The sequence below is a fragment of the Eubalaena glacialis genome, chromosome 18 (genome assembly GCF_028564815.1).
Source record: "Eubalaena glacialis isolate mEubGla1 chromosome 18, mEubGla1.1.hap2.+ XY, whole genome shotgun sequence".
Lineage (NCBI taxonomy): Eukaryota > Metazoa > Chordata > Mammalia > Artiodactyla > Balaenidae > Eubalaena > Eubalaena glacialis.
The window spans coordinates 17,093,804-17,117,211 of NC_083733.1; the positions used below are offsets into that span (position 1 = coordinate 17,093,804).

Sequence of the window (23,408 nt, forward strand, 5' to 3'; positions counted from 1 at the left end):
TTGGGAAAAGCATCAGACAGCCTGATGATATCAGTTTTGATCTTAACCTTTATCATCTGTATGTATCCTGACCTTTAAAATCAGTGAGGAAAGGATGAACTAGTCAATAAATTGAAACCACTAGCTAACCATGGGCGGGGAATTAAATTAGACCTCTTACCTCAGATTGTACACCCCTACAAATGCCAAAAATGTGATCTTGATGTGGAAAAGGCCGTCTAAAGACAGAAAGCTCATTTCTGTACCCCAAGGTCTGCTTCCCAGCTTCCCACTGACAATGGAAATGAGGGGATGGAAGGAATAGAAATTGTGAAAGTGGCAGCTATAAGATTTGGAAACATTGCACATGAAGGACCTGAGGTAAGTTTCAGAGGACTGTGTAACCTTAATCTTGGATGACAATCAAACAACCTGTACAGCATCATCTCTGTCTTACTCTCATGCACCAAAACCTTCCAAGGCTCTCTACTATCTATCAAGTGAAGTAAAAAGTCCTTTAGCTGAATATTGTGATATTCAAGACCCTAATCTACTTCTCAGTCTCATTTTTAACACTCCCCTATGTTTTTCCTACCCCTCAGTCATGCTGATCTTTACATTGCTGTACACACACACACACACACACACACACACACAAATGTGTCCTTTCTTACCTCCCTGCCTAGACTTGAGCTAGGTTCACTACCTAGAGAGTTTTCCCTTTCACATCCCAGGTCCCTCTCAGAGCCACGGTTTCTCCACATACAGTGGAGTGCTAATGAGTGTTTAATAATCACCTCTGGGTGGAGGGAGCCCTGAGTTGTAGAGTTTGCCAATTTCTGCGGTGTAACTACTCTCACAGTGGGTGATTTCAACCTAATAAGGTGACATTAACCCACAGGCAAAATTCCTGAAAACATAACGATAGACTGCAGAGACGCAGTATAAACTGATTACAGCCTGTCATCCTTCCTAATCCTCCCCTTCATGTCCCAGCACCCCTGCACCCAGTAGACATGATTTGAACCTCCCTGGAACTTCCTCTCCCCTTAGAGCACTTCGTATTTAACTTGCATTATTCTCTTCACCATATGTTTCTTCAAGAATTTGCTTTATCTCCCTACAGATTAAAAACTATGTGAGGGCTGTTTCATTGTGTGTGTGTGTGGGTTTTTGTTTTTTGGTTTTTTTTCCCTTGTTAAAGCCCCTACAGAATTTGAGCAAGGGGGCCTGGACAATGGAGTTCTGAAGCATCGACTTCCCAGGGCCCAGAGCAAGATGGAGCAAAAAACCAAAGATTCACAGAGAATGGTCAGGGAAATTTTTTACCTGCTCAAAAGGAGTAGTGTGAAATTTGTCTTCTACTACAAAAGAACTGACAGCCTGTTCCCTTGAGTGTTTGATCCTGCTTATCTACCCAATGTATTGATAGAAGTGAGTCATGGAAAAGAGATAAGATAATCCAGGATATTTGCCTCCTGCTTTCAATTTTGTCCTCTAGGCATGCCACCTGGGTCTCAACACCCAAGGAAACGTCTTGTCCTACAGAAAATGAATCCCATTCTCCTCCTCTCCTTATCCCCTAAGGAAGTTTGCTCACTAAGAACATGATATTATTGAGGGTAAGGATCATGTCTTCTTTGTTTTTATAATCCCCAGGGCCAGCCTAGTGTTTGGTATCCAGCAGGAATTCAATAAAAGTATAGTAAGTAAGCAAAATAATGTTTTCATCCAAAAAAGGCAATGGATTTGGACTAATAGTAGAGTGGGTGTTATTCATATGATATCCTTCTCAATTGAGCCAAATTTTAGAGTCTTACCCAGGGGATAGATTGTAGCAGTCAGGACACCTGTTTGCCCCAAAACCTAAACACTGCAAGACTTTTGTGTTCTCCATGTGCTTGTTATTAGGGTGATGTCAAGACTCAAATGCCTTATATTCATTCTTCCATCCTGCCAATACTTATCTAGTACCTTTCATGGGCCAGACCCAGTGCTAGACAATGAGCACATTTCTTCAATGTTAGTACTCATTTTTGCTCAATACAAAAGAATAAAAGAAAGTTTCATGAAATTCTTGAATGCCCTGAGACACAAGGCATGACACAATAGCATAACAATCTTAAAGAAAGTACCTACTTCCAAATGCACACTCGGTATATAAAACCCACGTAGTTGCCAATTTTTTCTAAACTACACATCTTTGAATTACACACAAAGAGAATTAATACTGGAAGGTTTTGAACACTATTAGTATGGTATTAAACATGTTTTAAGGTATAGTCCTAAGGAGACAGTGAGCTCAAAGGGCTTGAAAAATTCTAGAAGGGTTTTCTAGATTTCTCAGAAAGTCTTTCCATCATGCAACCTAAAATGTTGTTATTTAATGGTGGGATTTATCTGCTAGTCATAGACGCTTGTCTGTGACAAACAATATGATAGTTCATTCATCAATAAGTATTGTCATTTTTACTGACAAAATGTGTGCCTTATCTAACTTCTCACCACCTCCACTGCTGTCATCCAGGTTAAGCCTCCATCATCTCTTATCTAGACTATTGCAGTAGCCTCCTAACACAGCAGTCAAAGTCATCTTCCTAAAGTAGAAATCCAACCCACTCCAATGGCTTCTGTGGACTTAGGGAGTCTCCACATCACTCTCACTTCTGACACCAACTACAAAGTTTAGGGGTCTCCAAGATCACCCACATTATGACACCAATTGCAAGTTTGGGAGCCACTATGACTACCTTCAGGTTTGATAATTCTCTAGAAGGACTCATAGAACTCACTGAAAGCAGTTATACTCATGGTGATGGTTTATTACAGTGAAAGGATATAAATTGAAATCAGCCAGGTGAAGTGGAGTGTGGGAACTCCAGGAAGGTTCCATGCACAAAGCACCCAGTTGTCCTTTCCAGGGGAGTCATGTAAAGTACTAACTTCTCCCAGCAATGATGTGTGACAGTACTCACGGCGTATTGCCAGCCAGAGAAGCTCACCCAACACTTGATATCCAGAGATTTCATTGGGGATCAGTCACCTAGACACAACTGATGGCCTACACGGCTGATCTTTAGTCTCCAGTTTATCTGGAGGTTGAGCTGCTCTTGCATGGCCCAAAATCACCACCATAAATCACACTGTTAGACTATGTGGTGTGGCTCAAGATTCTCGGGTAAACAAAGACACTCTAAGTAAGCAGAAAATCACAAGGAGCTGCCAGGAGCCAAGGGCAAGGGCCAGACCTCTCTTTAGGTAAGTTTAATTGTTCCCAATACATTTAAAACAAAAACTTATCACAGTCTGCAAAGCCAGATAAGATCTGGCCCCTACCTGCCTTTCCTACATCTCCATTTCCCCATCGGGTGCTGTGTTCCAGTCACATCAGCCTTCTTGTAGTTCCTGGGACACATCCAGCTCCAGCTCAGGGCTATTGTTCTTGCTGTTCCTTTTGCCTAAATGCCCTTCCCCAGATCTTCACATGGATGCCTGCTGTTTATCAAATTAAATGCCACCTCCTCAGAGGTGTTCCCTAAACACCCTAGCAAGAGCAGCTGCAGCCTGCCTCCTAACACACACACGCACGTGTACACAGTGTACATACACACATGCACACACTACACATATGCACCACACACAAAGATGTGTACATGCACACACTGCACGAATGCATCACACACACACAGAGACACACACAGACACACATGCTCTCACTCTACCACATTACCCTGTTTTTCATCATAGCACTTTTTAGGACCTAAATTATGTTAACTATTTGTTTACTGCCTCTCTGTTGTTTACAGTAGAATGTTGTAAGCTCCATCTTGTTCACCAATCTTTTCCTGGTATACAGACTGGTACCTAATACCCAGTATGTGGATTGAATATGTGCCCGATATTAGACAGATATAGACACACAGAATTATAATTTACCTGAGCTGGTTTCAGATCAAGTATATACCTGCAGCATTAAGAACAAGTCTCGTTTTCTTAGCAAGAGACTAGACATTGTATTTATAATAAACCAAGGGAAAATGCTAACAGGAATATATGAAATATGATCAAATGAATGAGTCTGTTTTCCTATGTGTACTGTTTAATCAGTCTCATTATTTTGTGGCCATATATTACAATGATGACTTAACTATAAGGTTATCAGTGGTAGAAAGAAAATACAAGATGCCAGGATGGACTCAGGAGAGCAAAAGGTGAATCTCCTTATCTTTTCTTCCATATGAGAAAATCTGAATTCCTACTCAATGTTACCCAATAAAAAGTACAAGCTGATTATTCAGCGATTAAAAAGAAATGAGCTGGGCTTCCCTGGTGGCGCAGTGGTTGAGAATCTGCCTGCCAAGGCAGGGGACACGGGTTTGAGCCCTGGTCTGGGAAGATCCCACATGCCGCAGAGCAACTAAGCCCGTGCGCCACAACTACTGAGCCTGCATTCTACAGCCCACAAGCTACAACTGCTGAAGCCCGTGCACCGCAACAGAAGCCACCACAATGAGAGGCCCACACACCGCAACGAAGAGTAGGCCCCACTCACCGCAACTAGAGAAAGCCCACGCACAGCAACGAAGACCCAACGCAGCCAAAAATAAATAAAATAAAATAAATAAATTTATTTTTAAAAAATGAGCTATCAGGCCATGAAAAGACATGGATGACTCTTAAATGCATATTGCTAAGTGAAAGAAGCCGATCTGAAAAGGCTACTTCCTGTATGATTCCAACTATATGATATTCTGGAAAAGGCAAAACTATGGAGACAGTGAAAAGAACAGAGATTGCCACCAGCTGCTGAAGGGAGCAGGTAAGGATGGGTAGGATAGTGACAGATGGAACACAGGACAGTGAAACTGTTCAATACGATACTGTAATGGTGGATAATGTATTATACGTTTGTCAAAATCCATAAAATATACAACACCAAGAGTGAACCCTAATGTAAACAATGGACTTCAGTTAATAATGATATATCAACATTGGCTCATCAACTGTAATAAAAGTACCACACTGTTAAAAACAAGGCAACAGACCCAAAATGAAATCACTTATGCTAAGCCCCACCGCACCACACCAAGACATAATTACAGTTTTGGCCTCTCCCAAAAATGGAATCTTAAACCAGTCAGTCAGGAATCACCTGGTCAGCACTAGTTAGGTAATCTGCCTAGTAGACGCCTGCCATCCCCTAAAGGAAAGTGACCTTGCCATAACCAATCCACTTTTTGCTAGTACTGGTATCCCGCACTTTTTGAAAGTTTGATTTATGCCACTTTGCTTTTACGAAAGATCTACAGTAGTACCTGTTTTAGCTAACCAAAAGAAATCTGAACAGGATTTTCACTTTTACAAAAAAAAGGCAAAAAATGAAAACAGCGTTCAGCATTTGTTTTGCAACCCTTTATAGAGGCAGCAGGCAAACAGAGCAGCAAAAGTGGCACCACCAAGCTCTTTCCCCAGGAACTACACTCAGCATCTCAGCCTCAAGAAGCCGTAACTCTGAAATGTGTCTGCGAGCGTCTGTGCTTTATCTAGATTTATTTTGTGCATCTGTTAGCAAGATATGTCTTAAGGTAATTGCTTCTTCACTTTACACCATTTCGGCTTATGAAAGGTTTCATAAGAATACTCTACTTTCGGACTGAGAGCAAAACTTGTACAAATTCCTGTCCCACTCCCTTCTGCCTATAAAAGTCTTTAATTTTGTACAGCTCCTCGGAGCTCCTTTCTGTGTGCTAGATGGGATGCTGCCTGATGCATTAATCATTGAATAAAGCCAGGAAGACTTTACAATTTACTTAGTTAAATTTTGTTTTTTAACAACACTAATGCAAGATGTTAACAGGGGAAAGGAGACAGGAGCATATGGGAACTCTGTACTTTTCCCTCAATTTTTTATAAACCCAAACTGCTCCAAAAAATAAACCCTATTAATTTTTTTAAAGTACAAGCTTCACTTCTTTTCATGGAAATTTAAAAGGCTATTTCATCAATTCTAAATGCATTAAGACACACAGAGTCTTACCCATTTTTTAGCTAATTACAACCTGTTTTCTCATCACATTTCTAGATTCTATGTAACAGATGGTGAAAATGTCTATTCTAAAGGCCTAAAAAGTATTCCTGTTCAAGAACAGTGGCTATTATCCAGCATCCTCCATGCAAGGGTTACAATACCCAGGGTAGGATGCGGGGAGAGGGGGCCACACATCGGAGACAAGGGAATAAACAGAAAGCAAATCCTCTGGGTGCTAACAAGAATAGAGGGAACTCCTAGAGGAATTAAAAGTAACCCCCACCAGGAACCTAGGGAAATCATCTATACAGAGAAAGAAATGACTTGTTTGAAATTCACTCACACTGGCAGGGTCAACAGAAAAATTTCAATGTAAATAACTGGCGACCTCAAATACATGTTTGCTGAATGCTGAAGCATCAGAGGCAGAAATAAGCAGAGGTTTCTGCAATGGCCAAATGCTGCCTCTTATCACAGTGGAATGGGCATTAAAAGAGAGGCCCTGAGAATGTAGCAAATGTAGATGGAGGCCAATCAGATACCCCTGCGAGAGATTTTTAAAGATTTTTTTTCCTATTCTCTTTCTAGTCCATTAGGATTGGATAAGATCTGGGGGAGTGATAGTGTGCCATTATTTTAACCTCAGAGTTGAAGCAAAATACGAAGGGATTAATGTGGCTTTTTCCCCCTCCCAGGAACATCTTCACCTTTGCACCACCATCTCCTCATTCGTCATCAGCAAGCTGGGGACAGTTATGCAGGGAACAATGGCAGCAGTGCCACAGCACTGTGGGTTTAATGCTATTTCTGTCTCTATAAAATCTTCAATAATTTGTTTACGACTTCCAAAATTCAACAATAGGGTGCAAATGCGATTCCACTTATGTTAATGTGTGCTTCCTTCTCGCATATCAGATTCTGAATAAAAATTAGGCAAGTACTCTGTTTTGAAAATATATAAGATGTGAACTTGCTGATAGGGGAAAAAAAAGGCTTCCAAATGCACTATCCTGTAAAACACATTTTTTTTAACTTAATAACTTAAGTGAACTGTTAGTGAAATTACAACCTGCTTGTGACACAATAAATTTACAACAAAATTCATTCCATAAATTATTCAATTCTGCGACTGCAGTCAAGGAGAGAAATATCACCAGGAGTAGGTGATTAGCATGTGAAAGGAAAAACCCATCTCCCCACCGAAACAATCACTGTCAAATTCTCCTATTGGAGTTTTGTAAAAATTACCATTAAGAACACACATTTAAGTCTTTGTAGTTCCTATAAAAGGACTAAGTATTTGATTTACATTAGATTCATTTGTTCTTTCTTCAACTGTCTCTTTCTCCTACAAACCATAACTGCCTCAATAAATGCTTGCTCAATCAAGTGTGCATTAAAACAAAAGAATTTAACTTCAATAAAAGTGATGAATCAGGGCCAGAAGTTAACTTTCCTTTCCTCTGTATATTTGGCTTCCAGGTAAGCAAAGCAGAAATTTACATTCGCTGTTCCACAGGGGAGTAATATAGGTTTCTATTGTGTGGTTGGTCACATTTGTAGATTCTTTCCTAAATCATTTGAAGCCAGAGTTGCAGGGCAAAGGGGTTTCAACCAAACTACATCAATGAACATTTTCTGCGGGCAACATATCTATGTAAATGGAACCATACACTTTCTACCAACTCAACGCATAAAAGATGGTGCCAGTGGATTAAGAGTTCCAGGATCCAGATGGTTTTCTGAAATCTGGGTCACAAACCCCTAGGTAGTTGGTATTTTTAGCCTACTATTGGGGACATTGCTGGCCCTACATCGTAACCGTTCTTCAATAAACCAAAAGGTAGATGTTGTCACCTTTTTTCTTAAACAATTGAAAAAAGCATGGGGCTATCTTCACATATTAATACATACATTGCTTTCATTTTAGCAGATGCCTTGGAACTTGTTTTTCTTGGGGATTGTTCTTTTTCTCTTAAGTAGTATGTGGTAGGCAGAATAATGCCCCCCCGCAAAGATGTCCATGTCCTATTTCTCAGAACTTGTGAATATATTACCTGGCAAAGGGGAATTAAGACTGCAGATGGAATTAAGGCTGTTAATCAACTGATCTTAAAACAGAGAAATTATCCTGGATTATAATCCAGCGTTTTTAATCACAAGGGTTTGTAAAGGTAGAAGATGGAGGCAGAAGAGTGAGTCCCATTGTGATATGATATGAAAAAGACTTAACTGGCCATTGCTAGCTTTGAAGATGGAGGAAGGGGCCATGAACCAAGGAATGTGGGCTGCATTTAGAAGATGGAAAAGGCAAGAAAACAAATTCTCCACCAGAGTTTGCAGAAGAAATGCAGCCCATTGACACCTTGATCTCAGACCAATGAGACCCATTTCAGACTTCTGACTTCCAGAACTGTAAGATAGTAAATTTGTGTTATTTTAAACTCCCAAATTTGGGGTAATTTAGTAAAGCATCAATAGGAAACTAATACAGAGTATTGAAATACCACTCTCTGTTCTGAAAGGCAAATAGTGTGGGGAAAGGAAAAGAATTCTGCCAATTGTTAGCATTTGTTCATAAAGGAAATCACAGAAGAAAAGGCCTAAACATTAATTTTCTATAACTTTTCCTAAAATTACATAGAAAGGAATCATTTGGATGGGTATTTATGTTTTGATTGTTATAAGCTTTTTTCCAATTATCAGAAAGATTCTTTAGAATTTATGAGTCTATCTTCCACCAGTAGTGCAATACTTCACCCCATATAAAACTATCCTTTTTTTCTTAGGTAATGCCTATTTTTCACCTATCGTCTGATTCTCCAGAACCATCAGCTACTGCCTGGTATTTAGTTTGTGCTTTGATACACAAACACCATCTAAAAGAGCACCTTTACCTACCTATAAGGTAAATTCTTATGAGATTGTATAGGGAAAGAAAAACTCTTCCTCAACTCTCTTAAGATTCCTGGCTGGACCTGAAAACTAAACTAATGAAACAAATTAGGATAAAGACATAAAAATTTATTTAATATAAGTTTTGAGTTACACTGGAGCCTTCATAAGGAAATGAAGACCTGAAGAAGAGCTTAAGGCTGAGTGTTTTGATACTAGGTGTGATGAAAAGTGGAAAGTCAGGGGGGAATGTGATAGGTCAAAAGGGTACAGGCTAAAGGTAATAACTGGGGAAAACTTAACAGGGTCTGTTCATTTGTACTCCTCTCAGCATTCCTCCATCTTCAGAGATAAGGATGCTTATTCCCTCTGGGTACAGGACGGGTACCTCCACATGAGGGTCTTATGACTTGCTTCAGCAAAGAAGGGGAAGGTCAGAAAGATTTCCTGTACCTGCTGCTTCTCAAATTTCTTCAGCTTAAAATATTCAATATGCCAAGGTACCATATTTGGGGGTATCATGTCCTGAACCCTATCAATTGTCCAGCATGGAAGAAAACAGACACAGAATCACAGTTTGGAAGAGAATAAAGAAACCTTATGTGATCTAGTTAAACTTATTTTATCAGAAAAGCAATCAAGATCCAAAAGGTGGAATTCTGTCCCAAGATCACATAGTCTGGAGTAAAAGTAGCTTAGAATACTGGCCTGGACCTCTTTCCACAAGGCACAGCGCTACCTATACGGGTTGTTCAAATTCACTTCCTCCTTCATCCAACAAATATTTATGGAGGGACTGCCTGTGTACTGGGCACTGCTTTAGACATTATGTAATGGGGAATGAGAAATAGCTACATAGTAACTATGTGATAACTGCAAAGTAAATATGTAGTTATCTTCATAACAGAGTTAACTATGTTAACTAGTCCAATGGGAGAAAACAGACAATTCACAATAAATGAACAAACAAATAAATAACAAGTGCTATAATGAAATGTAACCAGTTGATGTGATAGAGGACAGGGGCATTTCAGATAGGCTGATCAGCAAAGGACTCAAAAAATCTGAATGACAAGAAGGAGCCAAACACAATAGGGAAAGAACATTCCAGGTGGAGCTAAGAGCCATTGCCAAGGCTATAGAGCAGGAAGCAATCTGACCTTTTGGAGGAATGTCCTGAAGGCCAGCTTAACAAGAACCTGGTAATAAGGGCGACAGAAGTAGTAGACAGGTGGTAGAAAGGTAGGCAAGGGCCTGATCAAGGTCTAGAATCTCCTTATGTTACATGTGGCAATATTCATCCGTATTTTTATTTGTATTGACCTCCATGTTGGAATGTGAAATGTTCATGGAGACAGGTTTGTTTAATACCCAAAGCACCTAATTTTACCAAGTAAATATGAACTCAGACCTGCCCTTTTTCTTCATGGAGAAGGATTAGTTTCAAAGAAATCAAATCAACAGTAACAACAACAACAACAAAAAATGAGTGGATTATTGGCACTCATAGATGACATTGTGCTAGGTTTAATAAAGTGAAGGCTCACAAGGGCACTGTAAGATAGGGATGAAATAGGGACTTCTCTGGTAGTCCAGCGGTTAAGACTCCGCACTCCCAGTGCTGGGGGCCTGGGTTCGATCCCTGGTCAGGAAACTAGATCCCATATGCTGCAACTAAGAGCCCGCATGCCGCAACTAAAAAGCCTGCACACCACAGCCAAATAAATAAATAAATATTTAAAAAAAAAAAAAAAGATAGGGATAAGCTAAAGGAAGGCATATGTTCCCTGCATGAGCAAGCCTATTAGCGATTACTGAGCACACATTAAGTGCCAAGCACTCTAGTAAGTTCTTTACCTACATTATCACTAAACAATTTAATATCAGAAGCACTTAAAGTAACTGGCTCAAACCTGCACACTTAGTGAAGGAATAGAAACTATACGTTGGTCTGTCTGCCTCCAAACATCATACTTTCCCCATTTTACCATCTACCACTGACACTGACCAAAAACTCCCCTGCACAAGTCACATCACCTCTAAACAACATTTTCTTCATTCTTTTCTTATATGACCAGATGATCTCAAAATCCCTCTCACCTCTAACATTCTGTGATTCCATGATTCTATTATATTGGCACGAATTGCAAACAATGCAACCAACAAGGAATTAATTTCCAAACTATACAAACAGCTCATACAGCTCAATATCAAAAAAACAAACAACCCAATTAAAAAATGGCCAGAAGACCTAAATAGACATTTCATCAAAGAAGACATACAGATGGCCAAGAGGCACATCAAAAAATGCTCAACATCTCTAATTATTAGAGAAATGCAAATCAAAAGTACAATGAGGTATCACCTCACAAGGGTCAGAATGGCCATCATCAAAAGTCTACAAATAACAAATGCTGGAGAGGGTGTGGAGAAAAGGGAACCTTCCTACACTGTTGGTGGGAATGTAAATTGGTGCAGCCACTATGGAGAACAGTATGGAGGTTCCTTAAAAAACTAAAAATAGAAACTAATACAATAATCAACTATAGTTTTTTTTTTAATTAAAAAAAAAAAGAAAGAAATGCTTCCTTCCATCAAGAAGTCAGATTCTTGCCTACACCCTCTGAACACCAAGGAAAGCAAACCAATCTGCCCCTGCTGGTGGGGAGAGGACAATAACAGGGGTCAGTACTAACTGATGGTGTTCTCTTTTATTTCCTTATCACCAAATCATTATCTACCTTCATATCCACAAGAGAGTCAACCTCAACAATGTTTGTGTGTTGAGACACCATTATGAGGAAACTGCATTCACAGACGAACTTTAAGTACAGCTCTCAGCAACTCAATTTGTAAAAGTCTGTACTTTCTCTCTCCATACTGGGCTAACCATCTTCTATTCAAAATCAAGTAGCAACAAACACAAAATTTGTTTCTAAGAAGCACAAACTATTTCAGGGAAGTAAAGTTCTCTGCCTTAGAGACTTCTAACAAAAAAGAAAAGATTCAATGGGAAAGACAGGTCAGCCTGGAGCCTTTGGGCACCATCCTGCCAACACAGGTGCTAAGAATAGACCAACACAGGAAAGCAGAGTAAAGAGGCAGAGAGAGTTTTTGAAGTCTTGATGACCCAATTTGAACTCCTGGATCCAACTGTGTCTGAAGCCTATTGTACTTTTCAGGTAGTTGAACCAATATACTCCTTTTTTTTGCTTAAGGGAGTTTAAGTTGTGTTTTCTGTTGCTTGCAAGCAAAAAAAGTCTAATATCCCATTTTATACTACAGTGTTAATATAACATTCTTCAATCACAAAAATTCCATGAAAATCTACTGAGTGTGTCTGTAGAACAGACACACAATTAAACTCTTAGAGAGCCAGTGTGAATCTTTTTCAACTAAAAGGAAATGTGTTTATAGAATTACTCTAGAAGCAACTACATAGGAGTATCTATATTCCTATCTCTGCAGCAGAAGAAAACTTCAGCAATATGTTTTTTAAAAAACAGGTTCTTCTACCCCTGTCCCCATCCTTCATTTTCATCTTTAGTAGGTCACCAGCATGTCATCTTTGTGATACATCATATATGGGACTCCACTGGAAAATAGATATAATGTAGAAAAATACCTAAGAGATTAAATACAATTTTCTAATAAGTATCCAAATTATGTATACATATAAATACACTGTCCCATGTATGAACAAAAAAAGCCTTCCTCCATTAGACCATGTATGCTTTGTCTTTAAATAATTGCATGATTTGGCAAAATTTGTTTTTCCATTCTCCTAGGGAACAAGAATGTTACACTTTAGTAATTAGTAGTAAATCTAACTGTAAAAGCAACCTGTATCTGGAGATCTTAACAAGCGGTGAGATCACAATCCATCTGGAGAAAGATGGACTGATAGAGAAATGAAAGTCAGTACACAGTGCCATGAAGGCAAATCCCGTGTAGCCCATTCAGAGGAATGTTCAAGGAGATAATGTAAAGAACAGATGGGGAAAGCAGTGGACATAATCTGCACTGATGTTCACAGTAACATTAAATAGATCAAGAGATGACAATAATGACACCACACATTTATTATGAAAAGCCTGTTCTCAAAAAATTCTAAAGCACTTTGCCAACTCTTAGGTCAAATGCTGATGGTCATAAGCAATATTGAAAGATGTGATTCCTATTTTTCCTATATTCGAGACCTGAGGCACTCAGATTCTGAGAGTTGAGCCATATGGAAGCATGTGTTGTAGAATATTTCTAATGAGACATTAAAAGACAACCACCAGGATAAAACGTTAAGGGGGAGAAAAATTATCCCCAAAAAAGAGGAATCCATTTGTTCAACAATTGTTAAGGTGTATAAATGATCTACAAGTGGGAAAAAAAAAGTACTGCTATCACATATTCCTGCAGTGACCACACGGAAATACCAAAGGTGAAGAAATACGATTTTTGTAGCGTTATATTAGAAGTCTCGTGACATTAACTTGCCCTAGGATTGGGGTCTCGTGACCTAAAAGGAAGTGCTTACTCTAGGGGGAAAAAATAACATATGGAAATATGCAGAAAACCTCATAGAGTGAAATGTAGTTAACATAAAGAGATACGATCAAGCTTCCATGAAACGAATGTGAGCTATTGTGTCTATCCTGTGGTTCAGAGTAGAATAGAAATTTAGGTCTCCGGAGCAGGAAATTGTTTACTTGCGCACCAATTTTCCAGGACCCATCTTGGAACCACCTTACAGAATGTGAAATGGAAAAGCTGTGTGACAAGATTGATATGATGAAATCCTGAGATTTCTGCTATATGGGAAGATTGGAAGTAATGCTTACTAGAAAAAGATGGTTCAAAATGGATATAAACTAGGTTATTAAGATGCACAGTAAGGTTTTGAAGGGAGGGCTATTACCAAGGAGGGGCATTAAAGGTGATTTGTAGGAACAGCTCAAGTTTGAAATAGTGTGTCGAATTCAATGGGCCCAGATGGTTCACCAAAGCCTAGTTTTTAACAGTTTGCCAATCATCTTAGTTTTATGAAATATTTTACAATACAACCTTATGCATCACTTAGTAAAAATTTAATTAGTACTTTGACATTTATTAAAACCAATGGGACCCATGTAATTTAGAGACCACATTACTCTTTGACTACCACCTATTATAATTATTTAGTGACTATTTGATTAAACTTTGAAACACCTAGGAAACATTTATTACATTCTCACAGTCTAGGCACATAATCTATTATTTAAAGTACAGTGAAAGCTATTATATATAAATTAGCTAAAGAACACATTTCTAAGGGCAATGAAAACTTGAAGTACCACTGATCCTGGAAAGTGAATTCTCAAATTATTGGAGGATTTCAATATCATTACTAAAAAGCAGTCTGTGAATACTGTTGGAGGAATAACAAAGTTACCATACCTTTCTATTTTCTGGTAGCTTTGATTGGGCATTGTCATCCCGGCAGGCCCAGTAGGGCATCACTTCCTTCTTATGCTATAGAAGACAAATCCAGTGAGTTAGCTATAGCTCATTCAGGATTCATCTCTTAGGTCCAGCTCTACAGTACCTCATGTTTGTAATTCACTTTGTTTTCCTAATCTTGAGCCCCCTGGGCTGGTGTGTCATTCTCAGTCCCAGGTATATCCACAGTCTACAATCTTCAGCCATGTTTGTCCAGGTGATTCAATTGGCCTTCTGCCTTTGCACAGCCATGTTCCACACTGAGCACTGCCTTGTCTGCAGAATGCCTGTTTGAGTCCCAGACTCCATGAATGGTTCTCCATAGCCCCTTTCATTGAAGCCTAGACCTGTCCCCTGAACTCTTAGCACTGACTCTTGTTCTATATCAAAGGAGGGCCCCTAGAATCAAGACATGAAAAGTGGCCAGGACTATTGTAGGCAAAGAGATCAGCATGAAGGATGCTCAGACACGGGAGGGACTCAAAATGCTCAAGGAACTGCTGGGAGATCACACAGCCCATTCAGCAAGGCAACTTAAAAAAAAAAAAATCGCAAAAGCCTGCACCACCTATACACATAGATCTAAAAGTAATATTTGATGTTCGAAATCCCCAAGAATCCAGTATTATATTACGTTATGCACTTTCTAAAGCAAGAACATAAGTTCATGTATTTTTGTAAAAGTTTTTTTAAAGAATTTTAACCACAAGAATTTAAGCAAAGTGGGTTTAGTGGTGGCTTGGGGGTTGGTGGTGGTGGTGGTTATTTCGGGGTTTTTTGGGGGGTTTTGGTTTTGTAGTGGTTGTTTTTGTTTTGTTGATTAGGAAGATCCATTTCCATTTTCTGAGCATTCTGGTTAATTGTGATTTAAGATCATGTAAATGCTGTGGTTATCTATTGCTGAATAATAAACCACTCAAAACTTAGTTGTATAAAACAACCATCAGGGAATCTCCAATATAAAGAAGAACATACAACCAAGAATCACTAAACATTTTAGGAAAACCAACACCACAAAAGAAAAGTATACAATAGAGGAAGAATTAACACATGGAGAAACTGAAAACCTCTTAAATTAATTGCTGGTGGGATAGTAAAGTTGTGTGGGTACTCTGTAAAACAGTTTGGCAGTTTCTCAAAACGTTAAACATAAAGGTATCATGTGATCCTGCAATTCTACTCCGAGGTATACCCAAGAGAATTGAAAACATATGTTCACACAAAAACTTATACACAAATGTTCGTAGCAACATTATTCATACTCACCCCATGTCCATCAACTGATTAATGGATAAACAAAATGCGGTATATCCGTACAATAGAATACTATTCATCAATAAAAAGGAATGAAGTTCTGATACATCCTACAACACGGGTGAGCCTTGATAACATTATGCCAAGTGAAAGAAGCCAGCCACAAAGGCCACATATTCTATGATCCCACTTATGGTCCCCAGTAGTCAAATCTATAGAGACAGAAAGTAGAGTAGAGATTGTGAGAAGCTGTGAGGAGGGTATAATGAGGAAGCACTGACAATGGGTACAGGGTTACCTTTTAAGTAATGAAAAGGTCCTGCAATTAGATAGTGATAATGGTTGCACAGCTTGGTAAATATACTGAAAATTACTAAATTGTACATTTTAAAAGGGTGGATTTTTTGGTATGTGAATTATATCTCAATAAAGCTATTATAAATATATATGTAGTTATAAATAAATATGTCAACAATAAATATATATAACATATATAAATGATAAAACATTGCATCCATAAAAAAAGAGTAGGCATCTATGAGAAAAAACAAATTAGAGATATAGTAAACAAAAACAATTGTCACTGAGACAAATAGATCAAGAGAATAGAATATAGAGCCGCCCAAAATCCACACAAATATAGTCAACTGATCTTTGACCAAAGAGCAAAGGCAATACAATGGAGGAGCAAAGATAATCTCTTCAATGAATGGTGCTGGAACAAGTGGACATCCACATGCAAAAAAATGAATTAGACACAGACCTTATACCCTGCGCAGAAACTAACTCAAAATGGATCATAGACCTAAAAGTAAAATGCAAAATTATAAAACTACTAGAAGATAAAGTAGGAGAAAACCTAGATGACTTTAAGTATGGCAATGACTTTTCAGATAGAACAAAGATAAGATCCATGAAAAAACTAATTAATAAGCTGGACTTCATTAAAATTAAAAACTTCTGCTCTGCCAAAGACAATATCAATAAAATGAGAAAACAAGCCACCGACTGGGAGAAAATACTTGGAAAAGAGACACTGATAAAGAACTGTTATTAAAAAAAAAAAAAAAAAAAGAACTGTTATTCAAAATATAAAAACTCTTAAAAGTTAACAAGAAGAAAACAACCCAATTTAAAAATAGACCAAAGACCTTAACAGACACCTCACCAAAGAAAAAATACAGATGGAAAATAAGCATATGAAAAGATATTCCACATTGTACATCATCAGGGAAATGTAAATTAAAACAATAAGATACCACTACATGCCTCTTAGTATGGCCAAAATCCAGAACACTGACAACACCAAATGTTAACAAGGATGTGTAGTAACAAGAATTCTCATTCATTGCTGATGGGAATGCAAAATGGTACAGCCACTTTGTAAGATAATTTGGCAGTTTCTTACAAAACTAAGCATATTGTCACCATATAATCCAGTAATCGCACTCCTTGTTATTTACCCAAAGGAGCAGAAAACAAGTCCACAGAAAAACCTGCTCACAGATGTTTAGAGCAGCTTTATTCATAACTGCCAAAACTAGGAAGCAAGCAAGATGACCTTCAGTAGGTTAACAGATAAACTGTGGTATATCAGACAAAGAAATATTCAGTGCTAAAAAGAAATGAGCTATCAAGCCACAAAAAGATGGGGGGAAATCTTAAATTCATGGTACTAAATGAAAGAAGCCAATCTGAAAAGGAAATATATGATTCCAATTATATGACTGACATTCTAGAAAAGACAAAACTATGGTGATAACAAAAAGATTAGTGGTTGCCAGAGGTAAAGAGTGAGGGGATGGGTAGGTGGAACACAGAGGATTTTTAGGGCAGTGAAAATATAGTATGATACTATAATGATGGACACATGTCATTTTACATTTGCCCAGTCCCACAGAATGTACACCACCAAGAATGAACCCTAAGGTAAACTATGAACTTTGAGTGATTATGATATGTCAATGTAGGTTCATCAGTTGTAACAAAGGTACCATTCTGGTGAGTGATGTTGATAATGGAGAGGTTATGCATGGGGCCAGGGGCAGAGGGCTGGGGCAGTGGCAGGGCGGGGGTGGGGGAGCGGTAGGGAATATATGAGGAATCTCTATACCCGTCTCTCAATTTTGCTATGAACCTAAAACTGCTCTTTTAAAAAATAAAGTCTTTTTAAAAATCATTGAAATTAAAACCTCAATACATGATCTAAAAAGAAAAGTGGACAGACAAAGCTGTAAATTAAAATAGTCAACTGGAAAATATAACCGAAGAGTTGTCTCAAAACACAGCACAAAAGTTATATAAGTTCAGGAAGGAAAAAAAAGAGATTTGAAGGATAGATTCAGAAATTCTAAATCACTGTGCTGTATACCTGAAACTAACATGATATTATAAATCAACTATACTGCAATAACATTTTTTTAAAAATAAAATTAAATTTAAAATTTTAAAAATTCTAAATTTGCTAATAGGAGTAAAAGAAGAACAGAGAGGAATGGGTGGGGGTGATAATCAATACACACACACATAACTGTGGGAAATTTTCGGAATGTCAAAGGTAAGAAAGAAATCCTAAAAGACTCCAGAAAAGTTCTCCTTCCATTATGAGCACTGCCTATATGTGTGCCACAAAAGATCGCTTGATTTGAGAGCACCTCTAGGGGTTCCACTCCATCTGTCCTTAGACAGACTGTTCCAGAGAAGACTAATCAAGAATCAATATAGCTGGGTACCCAGGACCATTTGGGTTAAGAACCCCATCTTCCTCTAATCTAGTTCTATGCAGGCTCTCCACATAAAAAATACGCAGAGTGCCTACCATATGCCAGATGCTGGCCAAGATTTGAACCTAAAAGTCTACAGAAGGTATAATTATTTTTCAAAATAAGGATACTTTCAAACATGCAAGGATTCTATTTACCATACACAAACTCACCCTAACAAGAATTTCTCAAAAATGTACTCCAGAAAAAAAAATATCAGAGAGAGACTGGATATAAAAAGCAAGGGTGAGCAAAAGAACCAGCAAAACTAATTAAATTTAAATAAATGTTGATTTCAAACAAACAAAAAATGTTAACAGTTTGGAACTCAAGACTTGAGAAGTGTTGGAGAAAGTGGAAAGTGACAAAAGCAAAAATACATCAAGGTTTTCACATTATTTAGAGACAGGGTAGGGACAGCCCATACAATGGCAGAAAGATATACAGTCAATATCTGTGTTAAAATTTTAAGTGTAATGACTAGAAAAAAAGAACATATAACTTACAAACCACAAGTGGAGGGAAAAAATGGAATAAAATAATCTGATCAACCAAAGATAGGCAGAAAGAGGGAGAAACAAATAAGGCACTGTATCGTAGAAAAACAAATAGAAAACATAAATAAGTCCAAAACATTGGTAATTATAATCTGGGTGAAGGATCGCTGTCTATTAAGAAAAGAAACTTAAATATTCCAGTAGAAAACCCACAGGCTATATTTAAAAGCCATATCTAAAATAAGACAATACAGAAAGAGTGAAGATAAAAGTATAAGATACACTAAGCAATTCTCAGTATTAGAAAAAAGGAAACCATTTTAGACAAATGCACTAAAAGGACAAAAAGAGGTATTTGCCAAGAAAATGTAACACATGAACTTTTGGGCATATCTAACAACACAGCTTTCAGGAACCAGCATATAAAATAGATGAACAAAAAGTAAGAACACTGAGTATTTGAATAATATAATTAATGAGTTTGATCTAATAGGTATAAAGTAGAAGACTGAACACAACAAAGAACATTCTCCTCAGTCAGGGACACTCACAAAAGAAAATTGACCATATATTAGGTCATGAAGAAAAATCTCATTGACTCCTGTAAAGCAGAAATCATACAAAGCTATATTGATTGATCACAATGAAATAAACTTAGATTCATCATCAAGAATGTAGCCCAAAAAATCTATATAGACATAGAAACTTTCCCCTAGACAATAACTCATGTTTAAGAGAAAAATCAATATAGAACTCAAAAACTACTTAGAAATGAATGACAATGAGACAATTGTTAAACGCATAGGATTTAGGTAAACAGCACTCAGAGGAAAATTTAGGGGCGTTCAATGACCCTGCTCTCCTACTTCTTGGCATCTTCCCCCCGAAAACATTTCCACTGTGCACAGAGGTATGCACAAAGGTTTTTATTGCATCGTTGTTTGTCGCAGTTAACACTCCCTTAAAGATGGATACTTAGGTTCTTTCCAGATCTTCCTAGCTCCACGTTATAGAATACTATTCAATACTTCAACAGAATATAGTTATATGTATTGAAATGGAAAATTTTCCAAGATATAATGTTAAGTAAAATTTTTTTAATGCAGAAAAATTAAAATATTGTAACACAATTCATGTTAGAATAATTTAACAAAAATTAAAACTAATGTATTTCTACAGGTACAGGTCTATTTTACAGAGGAAAATGTCAGGAAGAATAGCTGAGGACTGTGTTAGTTTTAGGTAAGAGAGAAGGATAGGAAGAATAAACAGTAATGTTTGAATTTTTTTGAACAGGAAAGTATTTACATAAAATCTGTGTAATAGAAAAAGAAAAGTTAGCTATGTGAATTATCATAAAATAATCATAAAATTCTTCTGTTACAGACAAATTTTGCTGGAACCATTCATTCAGCTTACATACTAATTTTTGCTCAGGCAAGTTTTGCCCAGACAAGTTCTTATTAATAAAGCTAGCTTCTTTTCATTTACAACTTTGGGGGAAAGGAAAACATCAGAAAGTTTTCATTAATGGGTTTAGTTAATTACATCATTTCACATTCTAAATTATCAGACTAGAAAAGCAGCTAAGATAGAAGGGGCAGAAGACATAAATGAAGCCCAATTTTACAAACCCTATTTATTGCTTAAGAATTGTGATGATATTGTCTGCAAAATAAATCTTCAAAGCACTCAGTTTCATCAGTGTCAACATATTTTAAACACCTGTACCTTAAATTCAGCCTTAAACACAGGGTATCTTTTTTTTTTTTTTTTTTTTTAGACACAGGGTATCTTTTAAGAGAAAAATTCATCAATATCATTAACTGCACAAGACAGGAATCAAAATGTAAACTACAAACATAAGAACAAAATAAAATGTTACATGAAGAAAGTGCAAGAAAAAAACTGCAACCCATTTCTCTAGTTCTACAATAAAATATTAAAATAATTCAGATACACTGGTTGTTAAATGGGGAGGGAGGAGGATGAATAAAAAAGTTACTCTAATTTAAACAAAATTAATAAAGAAATGTTCTGCATAGTTTCTTTTCCTGTTTCTACTTCTAATCATTTATCATGCAAATGAAAGCAGTAATGGAAAATGTAAAGAAAACAAATTCTGCAATATAGTGAAACCCGTACCCAGCAAGAGATAAGACTGACTATCAGAAGGAAAGGGTCTGAAAATTAGCTGTCTGTACAATAACTGGGAGGGAAAACTGTTTTATTTAGCCTGGAGGGATTTTTTTGTAGCAAACTGACTAAATTAAAATCCAGTCTATTAAATCCAGTATCATACTAGAAAATGCCTTTTCCTTGCACTTTTAGATAAATTTTCATTGATCTCATTTTATGCATGATTACATTTTTAATGAGTTGTGCAATATTTCCAGGCTAATTTTAAATCCTCTCTCCTCCTCCCCTCCCCCACCCCACTTACAGCTTGCTGGATTAACATTTCTGATAAATTGTTGGACCAGAAAGAAGGAGCATTACCAAGATGAAATAAACTACCTCCATTTTTTTGCAGCTCTAAAGCAATAATAGAATACAAATGCCCACTGTCTAATTATGTCACATCTTCCAATTCATTTCACAAAAACAATTATTTTATTTTTATGTAATAGGCATGTTACCTTGTATTCATTATAAATGACCCTGAACAGTATATAGTCTATTAGAATAAAAAAATTTCACCCCAACACTGATCAAGTAAACTTAGTGTATGACCAACTAAAAAGGAATGACCAAAAGAAGCAACTTCATAAACTAAAGAAAATGGAGACAATTAGAAAATCTATACACTAAGAAATAGCTTTTTTTACAAACTGACATTGTTTAAAATTAACTTTCAAAATCCAAAATAATACTGTTCATAAACACTTTAAAAGATCCATTCTCATATGAGACAGGAGGCTGGGAAAGTGTGAAAACCTTAGGAAAGTAAGATAATTTTTCTCCACTAGCATCTTCAGGTCTATATGCCAAGAAGAAAGATAATTTGATGGGAGTCGCTTGAATTCCAGCCTCTATTCAAGAAAGAAAGTCAGAAACCATTAAAATTGGGACCTATGACCAAGACTATTGTAAGAGTTCTTAACATCTATGCTTCTCCCACTTTAGCTATTTTTATAACTCTGTCTGATTCCTTGTGATGACTGAGAGTAAAACTCCGTAAACAGATGAATACTTCTAATTCAAAGACTGATTACAAGAATAAACAAAATTAATTTCATTTCTATAGTGCTTACAAGAGATATACCTAAAAAACAGACCTTGAAAGATTGAAAATAAGAATACAGGTAAAGATTGGCCAAGCTAATACTAACCAGAAGAAAACAGTAATTTTAGTGATTTTTAGTAATTTTAGTATCAAAGTACAAATTAAAGCAAAAAGCTTTAAAAGGAATAAAAGGAAAATTCCACAACAAGATTTTATTTATATATATATATACATATGTGTGTATATAGATATACATGCATGTGTATGTATACACACAAACATACATACTTGGACATACACATGTGCATATGCATGCACAAAGTATTAACTTGTATGCTCCTAACACAAAATAGCTTCAAACTATAAAAGTCAAAAACTGACAATAATCAGGGGAAAGACTGAACATGTTAAATGGAGACCTGGGAGGTGTTAAAAGAGACACATATTGAACTTCTAGAGATGAAAACTATAATGCATGAGATACAAATATGGTGTATGGTATTAACAGGAGATTAGACAAAGTAGAAGCAAAGATTAATAAACTACAAGACATAGCAATAGAAACCATCCAAAATGAAACAGATAGGACCAAGAAAAAAAAAAAAAAACCCACAAGGAAAAAAATGAACAAAGCAGCAGTGAACCATGAGACAACCTCAAATGATCAAATATAACTGTCATCCCTTAAAGGATGGGGAGCAAAAAATATTTGAAAAAATAATGGCTAAAATTTTTCCAAATTTGAAAAAACTATAATCCCTTTTGTGCGTGGTGGCCAGCCTGGAGAGTGTCACGAAGGCCTCATGAACACTACAAGAGCATAAGGGGGGGGGGCCCTCCCACCCACCCCCAAATGCCACTCACCACCCCTCTACCACATAAAAATCTTTGTACCTAATCATGTTGTGCTGATACTTTGTGTCTCAGCTGAAGAAGTCTTCAGGGGAAATTATCTACTGTGGGCAGGTGTTCAAGAAATCCTCCTGCAGGTGAAGAACTTCAGCATCTGGTTGCATCACAACTCTGACAGCGGCGCCCACATGTACCAGGTGTACCGGGACCTGACCATCACAGGCACTGTCACTCAATGCTATCATGACACAGGTGCCCAGCACAGCACCTGGGCCCACTCAATCCAGATCATGATGGTGGAAGAGATCACAGCCAGCAGGTGCCACCTGCCAATAGTCAAGCAGTTCCACAACTCCAAGATCAAGTTTCTGCTGCTCCACTGGGTCCTACATCACCAGCTTCAGTCATGCTTCACCATCAAGAGGCCCAACACCTTCTTTTAG

General features: G+C 37.3%; 1 pseudogene; it reads left to right on the forward strand.

The window, feature by feature from the left end:
• Positions 1-291: 291 nt before the first annotated feature.
• On the forward strand, positions 292-23,408 carry LOC133077617 (large ribosomal subunit protein eL20-like; annotated as a pseudogene).